We start from the raw sequence: 17592 nt of genomic DNA, 5'->3' as shown, positions 1-17592 counted from the left end.
GCTGAGCGGATGGTCGGGGGGCCCGGAACATAATTACAAATAATTTGTAGACTGCAAATTGACCACAAGAAGCCCAAACAGATACAGTGGGGAAAAAAAGTATTTAGTCAGCTACCAATTGTGCAAGTTCTCCCACTTAAAAAGATGAGAGAGGCCTGTAATTTTCATCATAGGTACACGTCAACTATGACAGACAAAATGAGGAAAAAAAATCCAGAAAATCACATTGTAGGATTTTTAATGAATTTATTTGCAAATTATGGTGGAAAATAAGTATTTGGTCAATAACAAAAGTTTCTCAATACTTTGTTATATACCCTTTGTTGGCAATGACACAGGTCAAACGTTTTCTGTAAGTCTTCACAAGGTTTTCACACACTGTTGCTGGTATTTTTGCCCATTCCTCCATGCAGATCTCCTCTAGAGCAGTGATGTTTTGGGGCTGTCGCTGGGCAAAACGGACTTTCAACTCCCTCCAAAGATTTTCTATGGGGTTGAGATCTGGAGACTGGCTAGGCCACTCCAGGACCTTGAAATGCTTCTTACGAAGCCACTCCTTCATTGCCCGGGCGGTGTGTTTGGGATCATTGTCATGCTGAAAGACCCAGCCACGTTTCATCTTCAATGCCCTTGCTGATGGAAGGAGGTTTTCACTCAAAATCTCATGATACATGGCCCCATTCATTCTTTCCTTTACACGGATCAGTCGTCCTGGTCCCTTTGCAGAAAAACAGCCCTAAAGCATGATGTTTCCACCCCATGCTTCACAGTAGGTATGGTGTTCTTTGGATGCAACTCAGCATTCTTTGTCCTCCAAACACGACGAGTTGAGTTTTTTCCAAAAAGTTATATTTTGGTTTCATCTGACCATATGACATTCTCCCAATCCTCTTCTGGATCATCCAAATGCACTCTAACAAACTTCAGACGGGCCTGGACATGTACTGGCTTAAGCAGGGGGACAAGTCTTGCACTGCAGGATTTGAGTCCCTGGCGGCGTAGTGTGTTACTGATGGTAGGCTTTGTTACTTTGGTCCCAGCTCTCTGCAGGTCATTCACTAGGTCCCCCCGTGTGGTTCTGGGATTTTTGCTCACCGTTCTTGTGATCATTTTGACCCCACGGGGTGAGATCTTGCGTGGAGCCCCAGATCGAGGGAGATTATCAGTGGTCTTGTATGTCTTCCATTTCCTAATAATTGCTCCCACAGTTGATTTCTTCAAACCAAGCTGCTTACCTATTGCATATTCAGTCTTCCCAGCCTGGTGCAGGTCTACAATTTTGTTTCTGGTGTCCTTTGACAGCTCTTTGGTCTTGGCCATAGTGGAGTTTGGAGTGTGACTGTTTGTGGTTGTGGACAGGTGTCTTTTATACTGATAACAAGTTCAAACAGGTGCCATTAATACAGGTAAAGAGTGGAGGACAGAGGAGCCTCTTCAAAAAGAAGTTACAGGTCTGTGAGAGCCAGAAATCTTGCTTGTTTGTAGGTGACCAAATACTTATTTTCCACCATAATTTTCAAATAAATTCATTAGAAATCCTACAATGTGATTTTCTGGATTTTTTTTTCTCAATTTGTCTGTCATAGTTGACGTGTACCTATGATGAAAATTACAGGCCTCTCTCATCTTTTTAAGTGGGAGAACTTGCACAATTGGTGGCTGACTAAATACTTTTTTCCACCACTGTATAATGTTTGACCAAAACATAATAATTTCAAACCTTGCTTACATTTGTAAACGGTTGTCAGGGCGACGTATATGCTGTGAGCGAGGTCAAGCGCAGGACACCGAGCTACTGGCAGACGAACTTTACTTGCACAGTAATCAAAAATACAAACAAAACTTCCAAACAGGGAGGAACAAAATACGCATACACCCGAACACTGCCGACCTCACGGAAAACAATCACACACAATAACCAATGAGAGACAGGGAGTTATAAAGGGAATACAATGTAACATAATGGGAAACAGGTGAAAACAATCAAGACAAACTAGACAAACACCGAAACATAGATCGGTGGCAGCTAGTAATCCGGGGACGACGAACACCGAAGCCTGCCAGAGCAAGGAGGAGGAGCAGCCTCGGCTGATTCCGTGACAGTACCCCCCCCTTGATGCGCGGCTCCAGCCGTGCGCCGACCCCGGCCTCGGGGACGGCCAGGAGGACGCGGAGCAGGATGAGTCGGATGACTCCGGTGGAAGTCCCTCAACATGGAGGGATCTAGGATGTCCCTCCTAGGGACCCAGCACCGTTCCTCCGGACCGTACCCCTCCCACTCCACGAGATACTGCAGTTCCCCCATTCGATGCCTCGAATCCAAGATGGAACGGACTGAGTACGCCAGAGCCCCCTCGATGTCTAGTGGGGGCGGAGGAGCCTCTCGTACCTCACTCTCCTGGAGTGGACCAGCCACCACCGGCCTGAGGAGAGACACATGGAACGAGGGGTTAATGCAGTAATTAATGGGCAGTTGTAACCTATAACATACCTCGTTCAATCTCCTCAGGACTTTAAATGGCCCCACAAACCGCCGACCCAGCTTCCGGCAGGGCAGGCGAAGGGGCAGGTTTCGGGTTGAGAGCCAGACCCGATTTTCCGGTGCATACACCGGAGCCTCACTGCGGTGGCGATCGGCGCTCGCCTTTTGCTGCCTGATAGCCCGCTGCAGATGGACATGCGCAGCGTTCCAGGTTTCTTCCGAGCGCCGAAACCACTCGTCCACCGCAGGGGCTTCGATCTGGCTCTGATGCCAAGGTGCCAGGACCGGCTGATAACCCAGCACACACTGAAAAGGCGTAAGGTTAGTGGAGGAGTGGCAGAGTGAGTTTTGGGCTATCTCTGCTCAGGGAATATATCCCGACCACTCCTCCTGCCGGTCCTGGCAATAGGACCTCAGAAACCTACCCACATCCTGGTTCACTCTCTCCACCTGCCCATTACTATCGGGGTGAAAACCTAAGGTAAGGCTAATCGAGACCCCCAGACGTTCCATAAACGCCCTCCAGACTCTAGAGGTGAACTGGGGACCCCGATCAGACACTATATCCTCAGGAACCCGTAGTGCCGGAATACGTGTGTAAACAGGGCCTCAGCAGTTTGTAGGGCAGTAGGGAGACCTGGCATAGGAATGAGACGGCAGGCCTTCGAAAACCGATCCACAACGACCAAGATCGTCGTGTTCCCCTGGGAGGGCGGAAGGTCCATGACAAAATCCACCGATAGGTGAGACCACGGCCGTTGTGGAACGGGTAGGGGTTGTAACTTCCCTCTGGGCAGGTGTCTAGGCGCCTTACACTGGGCGCACACCGAGCAGGAGGAAACATAAACCCTCACGTCCTTAGCTAAAGTGGGCCACCAGTACTTCCCACTAAGGCAGTGCACTGTCCGACTAATACCAGGATGACCAGAGGAGGGTGACATGTGAGCCCAATATATCAATCGATCGCGAACCTCGAGCGGCACGTACTTCCGACCCTCTGGACACTGTGGGGGAGTAGGATCGATACGTAACTCCCGCTCGATGTCCGCATCAACCTCCCACACCACCGGTGCCACCAGACAAGACTCCGGAAGTATGGGAGTGGGCTCAATGGACCTCTCCTCTGTGTCATATAGTCGGGACAGGGCGTCTGCCTTAGTGTTCTGTGACCCTGGCTATAGGTGAACTTAAATACAAATCGGGAAAAAAACATAGCCCACCTTGCCTGGCGAGGGTTCAGCCTCCTCGCTGCCCGGATGTACTCCAGGTGACGATGGTCAGTCAGAATGAGAAAAGGGTGTTTAGCCCCCTCAAGCCAATGTCTCCACACCTTCAGGGCTTGAACCACAGCTTACAGCTCCCTGTCCCCCACGTCATAATTGCGCTCCGCCGGACTGAGCTTCTTAGAATAGAAAGCACAGGGGCAGAGTTTTGGTGGCGTACCCGAGCGCTGAGACGGCACAGCGCCGATCCCAGCCTCGGACGCATCCACCTCAACTTGGAACGCCAAAGAGGGATCCGGATGTGCCGGCACCGGAGCCGAGGTAAACAGGTCCTTCAGATGTCTAAACGCCCTGTCCGCCTCAGCCGACCACTGCAGATGCACCGGACCTCCCTTTAGCAGGGAGGTAATGGGAGCTGCTACCTGTCCAAAGCCCCGGATAAACCTCCGGTAGTAATTGGCAAAACCCAAGAACCGCTGCACTTCCTTCACCGTGGTGGGAGTCTGCCAATTATGCACGGCAGAAACGCGGTCAATCTCCATCTCCACCCCTGACGCGGTCAACCGATGTCCCAGGAAGGAGATGGACTCCTGGAAGAACAGACATTTCTCCGCCTTCGCATACAGGTCATGCTCTAACAGTCTACCAGGGACACATGCTCGGCTCGTGTAGCGGAGTATATTAGAATGTCATCAATGTACACCACTACACCCTGTCCATGCAAGTCCCGGAAAATCTTGTCCACAAATGATTGGAAGACTGAAGGAGCATTCATTAAACCATATGGCATGACGAGGTACTCAGAGTGACCCGAGGTGGTACTGAATGCTGTCTTCCACTCATCTCCCTCCCTAATGCGCACCAGGTTGTACGCGCTCCTGAGATCCAATTTTGTGAAGAATCGCGCCCCGTGTAATGACTCCGTCATACTAGCAATCAGAGGGAGAGGATAGCTGTATTTGATTGTGATCTGATTGAGACCATGGTAATCAATACACGGGCGTAAACCCCCATCCTTCTTCTTCACAAAAAAGAAACTCGAGGACGCAGGGGAAGTGGACGGCCGTATGTATCCCTGTCTCAGAGATTCGGTGACGTATGTCTCCATAGCCGCCGTCTCCTCCTGAGACAGAGGATACACATGACTACGCGGAAGCGCAGCGCCTACTTGGAGGTCTATCGCACAATCCCCCTGTCGATGAGGTGGTAATTGAGTCGCCTTCTTTTTACAGAAGGCGAGTGCCAAATCGGCATACTCAGGTAGAATGTGCATGGTGGGAACTTGGTTCGGGCTTTCCACCGTCGTTGCCCCTACGGAAATACCTACACACCGCCCGAAACACTGATCAGACCATCCCTTGAGAGCCCTCTGTTGCCATGAAATGTTGGGGTCATGAGATGTTAACCAGGGAAGCCCCAACACCATGGGAAACGCAGGAGAATCAATCAAATACAAACGTAGTATCTCCTCATGACCCTCCTGCGTTTTCATGCTGAGCGGCGCTGTGACTTCCCTAATCAATCCTGACCCCAAAGGGCGGCTATCTAGGGCATGGATGGGGAAGGGCACATCAAAAGGTACAATAGGAATCCCTAACTTATAGGTGAATTGGCGATCGATAAAATTCCCAGCTGCGCCTGAATCTACTAGCGCCTTATGCTGGGAGTGAGGAGAAACCTCGGGAAACACAACTTTAAAACACATATGCGCAACAGAGAGCTCTGGGTGAGTTGGGTGCCTACTCACCTGGAATGACTCATCAGTGCGCTGCCTACTGCCTCGATTCCTAGGAGACCCTCCCCAGCACCGACCAGCAGTGTGTCCTCTGCGGCCACAGTTGGTGCAGGGGACGGCCTCCCTCCTGGTCTCTCTCCTGGTCTCCCTAGCACCAGCACCTCCGAGCTCCATAGGGGTCGGCTCGGAAGTGCTGGGGGATGGAATGGACGGCCCTGAATCCGGACGTCCGCGGGTAGCCAACAGGGTATCCAGGCGAATGGACATGTCCACCAGTTGGTCGAAGCTGAGGTTGGTGTCCCTGCAGGCCAATTCCCGCTTTACCCTCTGGTGGATGATCGAATACTGCACTGAAGCGGCGGGTGAACTCTGCATAGTTGACAGTAGCGGCGTCTATTCCCCCCCACTCGGCGTTGGCCCACTCCAGCGCCTTGCCGGACAGACAGGAGATGAGGGCGGACACGCTCTTGTATCCCGAGGGCACCGGGTGAATGGTTGCTAGGTAGAGTTCAACCTGGAGCAGGAAACCCTGACACCCGGCCGCTGTGCCATCATAAGCCCTCGGGAGCGAGAGCCGAATCCCACTGGACACCGGAGGTGAAGCGATGGGCATCGCCGATGGTGGTGGTATCGTTGGAGGAGGCGTAGGCAGACCCCCTCTTTCCCATTGCTCCATAGTGCTCACCACCCGTTCCATGGCGGTGCCGAGAGCCTGGATCATGGCCGCTTGGTGTTCGACGCGTTCCTCCATTGATCCAGCTGGCACCGCCGCTCCTGCTGACTCCATGTGTGGTGTGTGATTCTGTCAGGGCGACGTGTATGCTGTGAGCGAAGTCAAGCGCAGGACACCGAGCTACTGGCAGACGAACTTTACTTGCACAGTAATCAAAAATACAAACAAAACCTCCAAACAGGGAGGAACAAAATACGCATACACCCGAACACTGCCGACCTCACTGAAAACAATCACACACAATAATCCAATGAGAGACAGAGGGTTATAAAGGGAATACAATGTAACATAATGGGAAACAGGTGAAAACAATCAATCCCTGTTCTAGACGATTCTGTGCTTCCAACTTTGTGACAACAGTTTGGGGAAGGCCCTTTCATGCTTCAGCATGACAATGCCCCCGTGCACAAAGCGAGGTCCATACAGAAATGGTTTGGCGAGATCGGTGTGGAAGAACTTGACTGGCCTGCACAGAGCCCTGACCTCAACTCCATCCAACACCTTTGGGATGAATTGGAACACCGACTGCGAGCCAGTCCTAATCGCCCAACATCAGTGCCGACCTCACTAATGCTCTTGTGGCTGAATGGAAACAAGTCCCCGCAGCAATGTTCCAACATCTAGTGGAAAGCCTTCCCAGGAGAGTGGAGGCTGTTATAGCAGCAAAGAGGGGACCAACTCCATATTAATGCCCATGATTTTGGAATGAGATGTACGACGAGCAGGTATCCACATACTTTTGGTCATGTAGTGTAGTTATGAGGTTGGAAGATTGGGAACCTATCTATCAGGCTAGCTAAAGCCAACATCACATTTTTGTTTTATTTATTAATCGAGAAGAAATCAATAGGCTACATAGCTAAATCAAATTATTTTACAAACATACCTCCTGCGGGTCCTGCCCATCACCGGCAGCTAAAATCTGATCAAACGCTGTGTGTGTCACTCTACAGTCACACTCGCTCCTCCTCCACTGACGATACTGTCTGCACGCACTAGATTATCTAGTGTCCTGCGGTGCACCTTGGAAGGAACCACTTACTAGGGAGAATGGGGGGGGGGGTACTCTTTGACTCGTCCAGTCAGTGTGTCCCCTCTTCAAAATACTGCTGACAGATATTTCTATAAATAATAATAATAAAACGTGGGCCTAAAAATGAAGTTTAGTAGCAGGACAAATCTGAGGGGGCACGTGCCCTTGTGCCCCCTATGGGCATGACGCCTCTTGTTACCACTACAAAGTGCACATGTTTTGGTAATAAGATCGCAATTTATATATTAGAACTTACCTTTGATTCCTCATAACTGAAAAGGTGAAATGTTTGTTCCTTCTGCCGTGCTCAGGTAGGGGGCGTGTAAACCAGAGGTGCGTTCGGGAGCGCCAACTATCCTGTGGTTTGGTTTTTGCTATTGTTGGCTAATCCCAGGGGGAAATTAAAGGGTACCCCGGTTTATTTACTGCGTTAGGCATGGTTTAACACTTTTATTGAAGTGTGTATTTATGGGAATTGTATGCCAGCATTACCTGAATATGTTGATGTGGATTTAATACCTGTATATTGCTAATACCTTGACTGATGCAGAATGGTTTATTCCAAGGTGAGCCCTTGATGGAAACATCTGCCATTCCTGTTGTGTTTTGTTGTGTTGCGTTGTGGCCAGACGTGTTGCTACTTTGAGGTTGCTGACAGGAATTATTAAGGCCTGGGTTAAGTCTTGCTATTGTTTTATAAATACTTATTTTCCATACCTTACAACAGTAATTAAAAACCCTGTTCCTGGACATTGCACTGCTACAACTAGTCTGCCTCCTCACTGAAGCTTACACAGTCAAGAGTGCCTCCCTCACGCATTCCCACTGGTAAGGCAAATGGTTGTGGTATTCTTGTGGCTCTGCCTCAGTGTTTGTACTGATCTGGGGATATAGCAGAACACAGGAGACTGAGGTTGAAGGGTGCATGTAAGCACGTTGGTTATCACATCATATACGGTATGTCACAAATTAGTGAAGTTATTCCAAGGAACATCATTACAACATGAAATGGTTGTGGACCAAAAAAGGCCCAAATGTTAGCTAAACTGACAGAACTCGATCATCTCTATCATCGTTTTTCATATTTTGATGTTTAAAAAATCTCAGATTGAAAAGATAACCAACTGAGGGGGTTTCGGATGTCTTCCTGCTTTTCCAATTTCATTCTGTTACACACGGTTGCCTCTTTCTAGCCTCTTGGAACAAGCAAACATGCCAGTACATTTGCAGGACAGTATGCATACTATGTACTGGTTTGAAAATCACAAAAGCTATCACTAGAACATTGATTCATCCCTGGCTGTGCTCCACTAGGTTTGTCATAAACCAAGGACAATAATATTGATATTGATGTAGCAACACAAACCATTAAATTCACCTTCTGACTCCTATTTACAACTATTGATTTACTGACTCAGAAAACATATCTTGAGAACCCAGACAGACCAAAACTAACCACACAAAGATGTTTTGTCCAACAACCCATTGCCATTGTCCTCTCAGGGCAAGGGTATGGGTAAGGCAAAGTGTCTGCCATGGCATGGCAGGCAGTTAAATTAACATCATAATAGAGGCTGGCTTTTGTAGCTGTTGGAGCTACATCAAACTATTCTTAATTCTCTTGAATAATGCATCCTGTCTTGCAGGTCTTTTGCAGCCCCAAAAGCTCTGGACAACCAGTTGTTTATTTACAAACACACAGAGTGTTTACTACTGGGTCTTACATACCAAGTGTTCAAGGTGCCCATGTGTACACCAAGTCACTTGGCTCTGTCATATCCTCACATGGCCTTTCCTATCATTGCTACGCTGACGATACACAACTAATCTTCTCCTTTCCCCCTTCTGATAACCAGGTGGCGAATCGCATCTCTGCATGTCTGGCAGACATATCAGTATGGATGACGGATCACCACCTCAAGCTGAACCCTGGCAAGACGGAGCTGCTCTTCCTCCCGGGGAAGGACTGCCCGTTCCATGATCTCGCCATCACGGTTGACAACTCCGCTGTGTCCTCCTCCCAGAGTGCGAAGAGCCTAGGCGTGACCCTGGACAACACCCTGTCGTTCTCCGCCAACATCAAGGCGGTGACCCGCTCCTGCAGGTTCATGCTCTACAACATTCGGAGAGTACGACCCTGCCTTACACAGGAAGCGGCACAGGTCCTAATCCAGGCACTTGTCATCTCCCGTCTGGACTACTGCAACTCGCTGTTGGCTGGCCTCCCTGCCTGTGCCATTAAACCCCTACAACTCATCCAGAATGCCGCAGCCCGTCTGGTGTTCAACCTTCCCAAGTTCTCTCACGTCACCCCCCTCCTCCGCACACTCCACTGGCTTCCAGTTGAAGCTCGCATCCGCTACAAGACCATGGTGCTTGCCTATGGAGCAGTGAGGGGAACGGCACCTCTGTACCTTCAGGCTCTGATCAGTCCCTACACCCAAACGAGGGCATTGCGTTCATCCACCTCTGGCCTGCTGGCTCCCCTTCCTCTGCGGAAGCATAGCTCCCGCTCAGCCCAGTCAAAACTGTTCGCTGCTCTGGCACCCCAATGGTGGAACAAGCTCCCTCACGACGCCAGGACAGCGGAGTCACTCACCACCTTCCGGAGACATTTGAAACCCCACCTCTTTAAGGAATACCTGGGATAGGATAAAGTGTTCCTTCTAACCCCCCCCCCCCCCCCCCCCCCCCAAATTGTAAAGTGGTTATCCCACTGGCTATAGGGTGAACGCACCAATTTGTGAGTCGCTCTGGCTAAGAGCGTCTGCTAAATGACGTTAATGTGCCCTTGAGCAAGGCACTTAACCCTAATTGCTCCTGTAAGTCGCTCTGGATAAGAGCGTCTGCTAAATGACTAAAATGTAAAATGTAATGTGAAAATACCGACAGTGCATTCGGAAAGTATTCAGACCCCTTGACTTTTTCCACATTTTGTTACATTAAAGCCTTATTCTAAAATGGATACAATTGTTAGTTTTTTTCTCATCAATCTACACATAATACCCTATAATAACAAAGCAAAAACAGGTTTTTAGAAAATTTTGCAAATGTAATACAACTAAAAAACGGAAATATCACATTTATATACACTACCAGTCAAAACTGGACACACCTACTCATTCAAGGGGTTTTCTTTATTTGTACCATTTTTTACATTGTACGATAATAGTGAAGACATCATAACTATGAAATAACACATATAGAATCATGTAGTAACCAAAAAAGTGTTAAACAAATCAAAATATATTTTATATTTGAGATTCTTCAAATAGACACCCTTTGCCTTGATTAAAGATTTGCATACTCTTGGCAATCTCTCAACCAGCTTCATGAGGTAGTCACCTGAAATGCATTTAAATTAACAGTTGTGCCTTCTTAAAAGTTAATTTGTGGAATTTCTTAATGCGTTTGAACCAATCAGTTGTGTTATGACAAGGTAGGGGGGGTATACAGAAGATAGCCCTATTTGGTAAAAGACCAAGTCCATATTATGGCAAAAACAGCTCAAATAAGGAACGAGAAACAGTCCATCATTACTTTAAAACGTGAAGGTCAGTCAATATGGAAAATTTCAAGAACTTTGAAAGTGAAGTCACAAAAACCATCAAGCGCTATGATGAAACTGGCTCTTATGAGGACCGCCGCAGGAATGGAAGACCCAGAGTTACCTCTGCTGCAGAGGATACGTTCATTAGAGTTACCAGCCTCAGAAATTGCAGACCAAATAAATGCATCACAGACACATCTCAATATCTTTCTGAGACACGGTGTGGGTGAGCGGATGATCTCCGCATGTGTAGTTCCCACCGTAAAGCATGTAGGAGGAGGTGTTATGGTGTGGGGGTGCTTTGCTGGTGACACTGTCTGTGATTTATTTAGAATTCAAGGCACACTTAACCAGCATGGCTACCACAGCATTCTGCAGTGATACGCCATCTCATCTGGTTTGGGTATAGTGGGACTATAATTTGTTTTTCAACAGGACAATGACCCAACACACCTCCAGGCTGTGTAAGGGCTATTTTACCAAGAAGGAGAGTGATGGAGTGCTGCATCAGATGACCTGGCCTCCACAATCCCCTGACCTCAACCCAATTCAGATGGTTTGGGATGAGTCGGACGGCAGAGTGAAGGAAAAGCAGCCAACAAGTGCTCAGCATATGTGGGAACTCCATAGAGGAACCATGTCTCCATTGGTAAACAGGCTGTGAATCTGTTTCTAAGAGATGGTTTTACCCAGGGACCTGCTGCACAGAAGCTCCCACCAGGACATTCTCAGATCTATCCCCCCTGCCTCTCACGTCAAGATATGCAGGAAGACTGTTGGAAAAGCATTCCAGATGAAGCTGGTTGAGAGAATACCAAGAGTGTGCAAAGTTGTCATCAAGGCAAAGGGTGGCTATTTGAAGAATCTCAAATATAAAATGTATTTTGATTTGTTTAACACTTTTCTGGTTACTACATGATTCCATATGTGTTATCACATAGTTTTAATGTCTTCACTATTATTCTATAATGTAGAAAATTGCAAAAATAAAGAAAGCCCCTTGAATGAGCAGGTGTGTCCAAACTTTTGCCTGGTACTGTAAGTATTCAGACCCTTTACTCAGTACTTTGTTGAAACTCCTTTGGCAGCGATTACAGCCTTGAGTCTTATTGGGTATGACGCTACAAGCTTGGCACACCTGTATTTGTGGTGTTTATCCCATTCTTCTCTGCAGATCCTCTCAAACTCTGTCAGGTTGGATGGGAAGCGTTGCTGCACAGTTATTTTCAGGTCTCTCCAGAGATGTTAGATCGGGTTCAAGTCCGGGCTCTGGCCGGGCCACTCAAGGACATTCAGAGACTTGTCCCGAAGCCACTGCTCCTGTGTTGTTTTGGCTGTGTGCTTAGGGTCGTTGTCATGTTGGATGGTGAACCTTCACCCCAGTCTGAGGTCCTGAGCACTTTGGAGCAGGTTTTCATCAAGGATCTCTCTGTACTTTCCTCCGTTCATCTTTCCCTCGATCCTGACTAGTCTCCCAGTCCCAACCGCTGAAAAACTTCCCCACAGCATGATGCTGCCACCACCTTGCTTCACCGTAGGGATGGTGCCAGGATTCCTTCAGACGTGACGCTTGTTTCTCATGGTCTGAGAGTCCTTTAGGTGCTTTTGACTTACTCTAAGCAGGCTGTGATGTGCCTTTTACTAAGGAGTGGCTTCCATCTGGCCACTCTACCATAAAGGCCTGATTGGTGGAGTGCTGCAGAGATGTCTCCCATCTCCATAGAGGAACTCTGGAGCTTTGTCAGAGTGACCATCGGGTTCTTGGTCACCTCCCTGACCAAGGCCCTTCTTCCCCGATTGCTCAGTTTGGAAGAGAGTAGGAAGAGTCTTGGTGGAACCAAACGTCTTCCATTTAAGAATGATGGAGGCCACTGTGTTCTTGGGGACCTTCAATGCTGAAGACATTTTTTTACACTGTCAACTGTGGGACCTTATATAAGCAGGTGTGTGCCTTTCCAAATCATGTCCAATTAATTGAATTTACCACAGGTGGACTCCAATCAAGTTGTAGAAACATCTCAAGGATGATCAATGGAAACAGGATGCACCTGAGCTCAATTTCGAGTCTCATAGCAAAGGGTCTGAATACTTATGTAAATAAGGTATTTCTGTTTTTATTTTTCATACATTTGGAAAAATGTCGAAAAACCTGTTTTTGCTTTGTCATTATCGGGTATTGTGTGTAGATTGAGAAAATAATTATTTTATCCATTTTAGAATAAGGCTGTAACGTAACAGAATGTGGAAAAAGCCAAGGGGTCTGAATACTTTCCGAATGCACTGTATTTATGAAATATGTAACAATTCCAAAGTTCCAAACAGCCATGGAAAATGTTATTTTCACTTACTATCAATATGACAGTCAGGTAGGTATACAAAGTACATACAAGAGAGGACATAATCCTCAGTCACACGCTCCATGTGAACAAACATTGTATCTTGAATGAAACACAAGAACAGAATTAAAACAAGGGAACCACATGGATGGAAATGTGGTTTGATAAGAAGCCTTGTCATCTTCACTCACTGAGCTAATTGATACAAAATCTGACAGTTGTCAATTATCTTCACGTCCTCCAGACCAGACAGTTGTGCTTTGGAGACACTAAGAGCAATGCTATCAATATTCATATCAGATCCAAATAAAAGCATGAACTTGTCAGCCTTGAAGCATTAGAATATTGAGCAGCCTTCCATAATTTCTTTCCTGGGGCTGGCTCTTGAGATGAAAGGTAAGAGAAGGGCTTTGCGTGGCCTGGTCAACTGATTTTAAATTGCTGATATATGCATCCCTTTGAAAATCTAATTCATTGCTCTCAAGAGGGCCTCCTTCTTTGATATTTTTCTCTATTTGTCACCATGAGCTGAAGCTTCGACCACATTATGTGTAAGATTGGGGCAACATTGACTGTTACTTACCATATTTTCCTTCTTATTTGATTACAACAGGCAGTAAGGACAGAACATCACAGTATGGATGCAGCAAGTACAAACCCTCCATAAACAAGCTACAAAACTGGCATGCGGAGGTTAAAGATTTATGTTTGTAAATGTTAGAGTAACAACTGTAACAGATGTCAGTGACATTATTTGATGATAGTTGTTCAGTTACATGACACAGACATCTTTTTGTATAAGATATTACTTTTTTTACAATACAAAACATACACATACAAACAACAACATACAGACGCACACAAACATCCACAACATCACCCCTGCCCAGACCCAACTGCTCACATCCCCATCTCCAGCGCCTGTATCACTCTCCGCCACATGGCCTCAAACTGCAAAATTTTATTCTCTCCGTCGCCCACGCACATTCAACATTTAGATCATTCCTTTCCACTGTGTTAACGATGGAGAATTGGTTGATTTCTAGGTTTTAAGCATTTCTAAATTTTTTCAAGATGATTGACGAGAAAACTATTGTCCAACCCATCGGGTATCTCACTGCACCCTCATATGTCATGTCTTGAAATATGCAGACAGATAGATTAAAGGGAAATTTACATTGTAATACTTTTGACAGCCAACTTTCTAACACAGACGTTTTTTTGCTGTTGGAATTTGATGTAATCTTGAGATGTAGGATAAGGGTTGCATGAGAATTTGTTGAATCAGACCCAGGAGAACATATTACAGAGAAACTGAGGCCTAAATATGACACCGCCACTGAGGTACATATGTACATGCTTCCAAATTAACCGTAAACCAATCATCTCATCATGCTGCTGTAAAAACATAATTATTATGTCTGTCTGGCGTTCTGTGCCACTGAGTTCTCCTCTTCTTACAGAGGTGCAAGACTGAGAGCCTGCTCCATCCTCTCCTTGGTCAGTCTCTCTGGCAATAGAAGAACATCCCAGCCGACCCTTTCATTCAAACACGCTGCCTGGGATCTGGACACTGTGATTTTCTTAATGACCATCCCCACAAGGCAGGCGGTGGGGCGGGGGAGGCAGGGAGAGTGATTGTCAGCCAGGGCCTAGCTGAGTGTTGGTCCAGATAATTAACGGAGCCCGTCTCTCCCCTGAAAAAAAAAATCTTCCTGAGGTGGACTTGGCCATTCGGGCCAATCTCCCAGATGGACAGTGTGTGCCTCTGTGCGTGTGGACAGTCTTCAGAGAGGTCAAACAGAGGCCTCACTCCCCCAGGCCCCTGGGGACAATAGCTAGCAGGAGACTGAGCCAGACAAAGTGCAATCCCTCCTGGAATCTACAACACTGGGCTATTCTGAGACACCAGACCATCCGGCCATGTCTCCATTGGTAAACAGGCTGTGAATCTGTTTCTAAGAGATGGTTTTACCCAGGGACCTGCTGCACAGAAGCTCCCACCAGGACATTCTCAGATCTATTCCCCCTGCCTCTCACGTCAAGATATGCAGGCTTCTGAGCTCAGGGCCTGGCATATCAGTCCCCATGGCCCTCATCATCTACATAGGCTTTGTAACTGGATTTCCTATTTTGGACACATTACTACAGCTTCAGACACTTCTCTGTCGCTTAGGCCTATAATACTGTTTAATCATCTAATTTAGAATGATCTTAACCATCAATAATGAAGACTACAGTGGTTTCTCTTCATACAAAACCATGAATAATTCATGGAAAACATTGACTATAACAATGACCATTCTCTATTCACTTCAAGAAAATGTAAACACCTTGAGAATTGTTCTGTTTTTGATAAGAATTATTGTGCTGGTCTCCAACTATTTCAGTATAAGGTTGCAACATAGGAAGTAGATACACCAATAGCTATAAAAGTCAAACAAACACAAAACTGTCCAACTATACATTTTTTGGATGGGTTTTGCCTTTGTCTCTGGCAAATAACACTAATGTTAAAGTAAATATTGAAAGTGTCTGACTTCCGATAGGCCTATGTTGTTCCACAAATGATCCTAGAGGGGCTCTTTTGAACATGTAGCAGAGTTTCTTCTTTGATTGCTTGGAGAGTGAAACATCTTCACCTGTTTGTGTAGTAACGACATAGAATTTACAACACACTGCAGTCAAATAGATTTGCCTTCAATTGAGTTGAAAAAAAAATTACTCATGTCTATCTACAATCTTACGAGGTGAGTCTTGAGTTCTAAACCGGTTTCTAGGGCCTACTGAGTCACACGAACATCCCCTCCTGTTTGACTTTAGTTTCCACAGTAGAGACTAACCTGACATCCACAACTCTCTGAGGCTTTTAAATGCTGCATAAAACCGTTATGTTCGGTAACAGTGTCTGGTTGCCAAGGGTGATCTTATTTTTCATTATCCTGGTGCCGCGTTCAGTTACCACAGTAACTGCTTGGTTGCAGGAGATGGCTGGGACAGCCGGAAGCAATGGTGCAAACCGTGTTAATTTACAAGTTGTTAAAAAATTCATTACAAGCAGTGTTCTGGATGAGGGACTGAGGGATCTTCCTGCTACTGGAATTGTGGACATGATTTTCCTCCATTTAGATTACATTTCTGAGTTAGACGATTGGGATTATTTTGTTTTGAAAGAGTTGGAGAGAGAGAATGAAATAAACAGGCACATAAGATGAAGGAAATGGATGGTTAAAGGTATCTCCTCAGGAGCAGCTCGGAGTAACTGCATTGTGGAGTTCAACTGAGTTGTGTGTTTTTCCTGTTGTATTATTGTGGTGACAGAGGAATCCAGGAGTTCCAACTCACTTCTTACTTGATGTCATAATTCACTTATTAACTGATGTTAAAACGTATATATCTCTCTCTTGTTCTATCTCTCTTGCTTCATCCCTCCCTCTCTCTGTCTTTCCATTGCTTTCTTACCCTTTAGTGGTGAGCATCTTCACCCCAAGACAGTACAGTATGATCCCTATGGTCCATTTACAGCACCCATGGTTATGACCCACATTGTCCCTTTATATATAGTGGGTCTCTTTAATTGTATGCAGTGATCCATTGTTCCCTGACATAATTCCCAAGAGATGCCTTTTTGCTAACAATCTCCTCTTAAGTTAGTCACCATCAGGCACTTGCACAGATAGAGGTCTAAGGGTGCCTGAGCATCTGCCATTTTGCCCTCCTATGAGAAAAGTGCCCTTTCAGATTGGTGGACATATATTTTTGTAATTACATTTTAATTTCACTTTTAGTCTATTTTCTCTATTATTATTTAAATGATTTGCTCATCAAACTAGCTAATTTAATGTGTCATCTCACGGCCAGGAACAGAGAAGGATTCAATTAGACTCTTTGTTAGTAGGCATAAGAGGCAGATGTCAGCAGCAGAACGAACTCCAATCACTAGTTAGATTTGTTTCAACAGCATAGCTAACTAATATACATAATCTACATTCATTATGATCAGCTTATAGCCCACCCCTCTTTGCCCTTTCTTTGAGCAGTAGGCTACAAGCTTGCTTAAAGTGGGAAGAGTGTGATTTTGCAGAAAATAAAGGCCTATGGGGTTCACTTTGAGCACCTGCCCCTCCAAAGGTCTGTGCATGGCCCTGCTCACCATTGCAGGTTGGATGTGCTCCTTGGACAGCAGGTGAAATGGTTGTAAAGAGTAGCTGTCAGAGGCGGCTGTAATTGGAGCCCATTGCACCATTAGGCCTGGCCATTAGGCCTGGTATGATTGCGGTCTGTCTCTGACAGAGTTATAGAGCCACTGTCTACATTTGACCCAGAGCACTGCTCCCAACATGGCCACATGACTTGTCACAAATACAGCTGTGACTCTCTGGCGACATTCTGGTCACATTTCTTCATGCAGTGTTTGATCAGTTACAGTCTCAAATCTCTACATGGAATTTGAGTGTTCACATGAGGCAAAACAGTTGTGAGAGAGAGATGGGAGCTGGA

The sequence above is a fragment of the Coregonus lavaretus genome, assembly GCF_964263955.1.
Source record: "Coregonus lavaretus genome assembly, chromosome: 12".
Lineage (NCBI taxonomy): Eukaryota > Metazoa > Chordata > Actinopteri > Salmoniformes > Salmonidae > Coregonus > Coregonus lavaretus.
Note: the sequence above shows the minus strand (reverse complement) of the source record.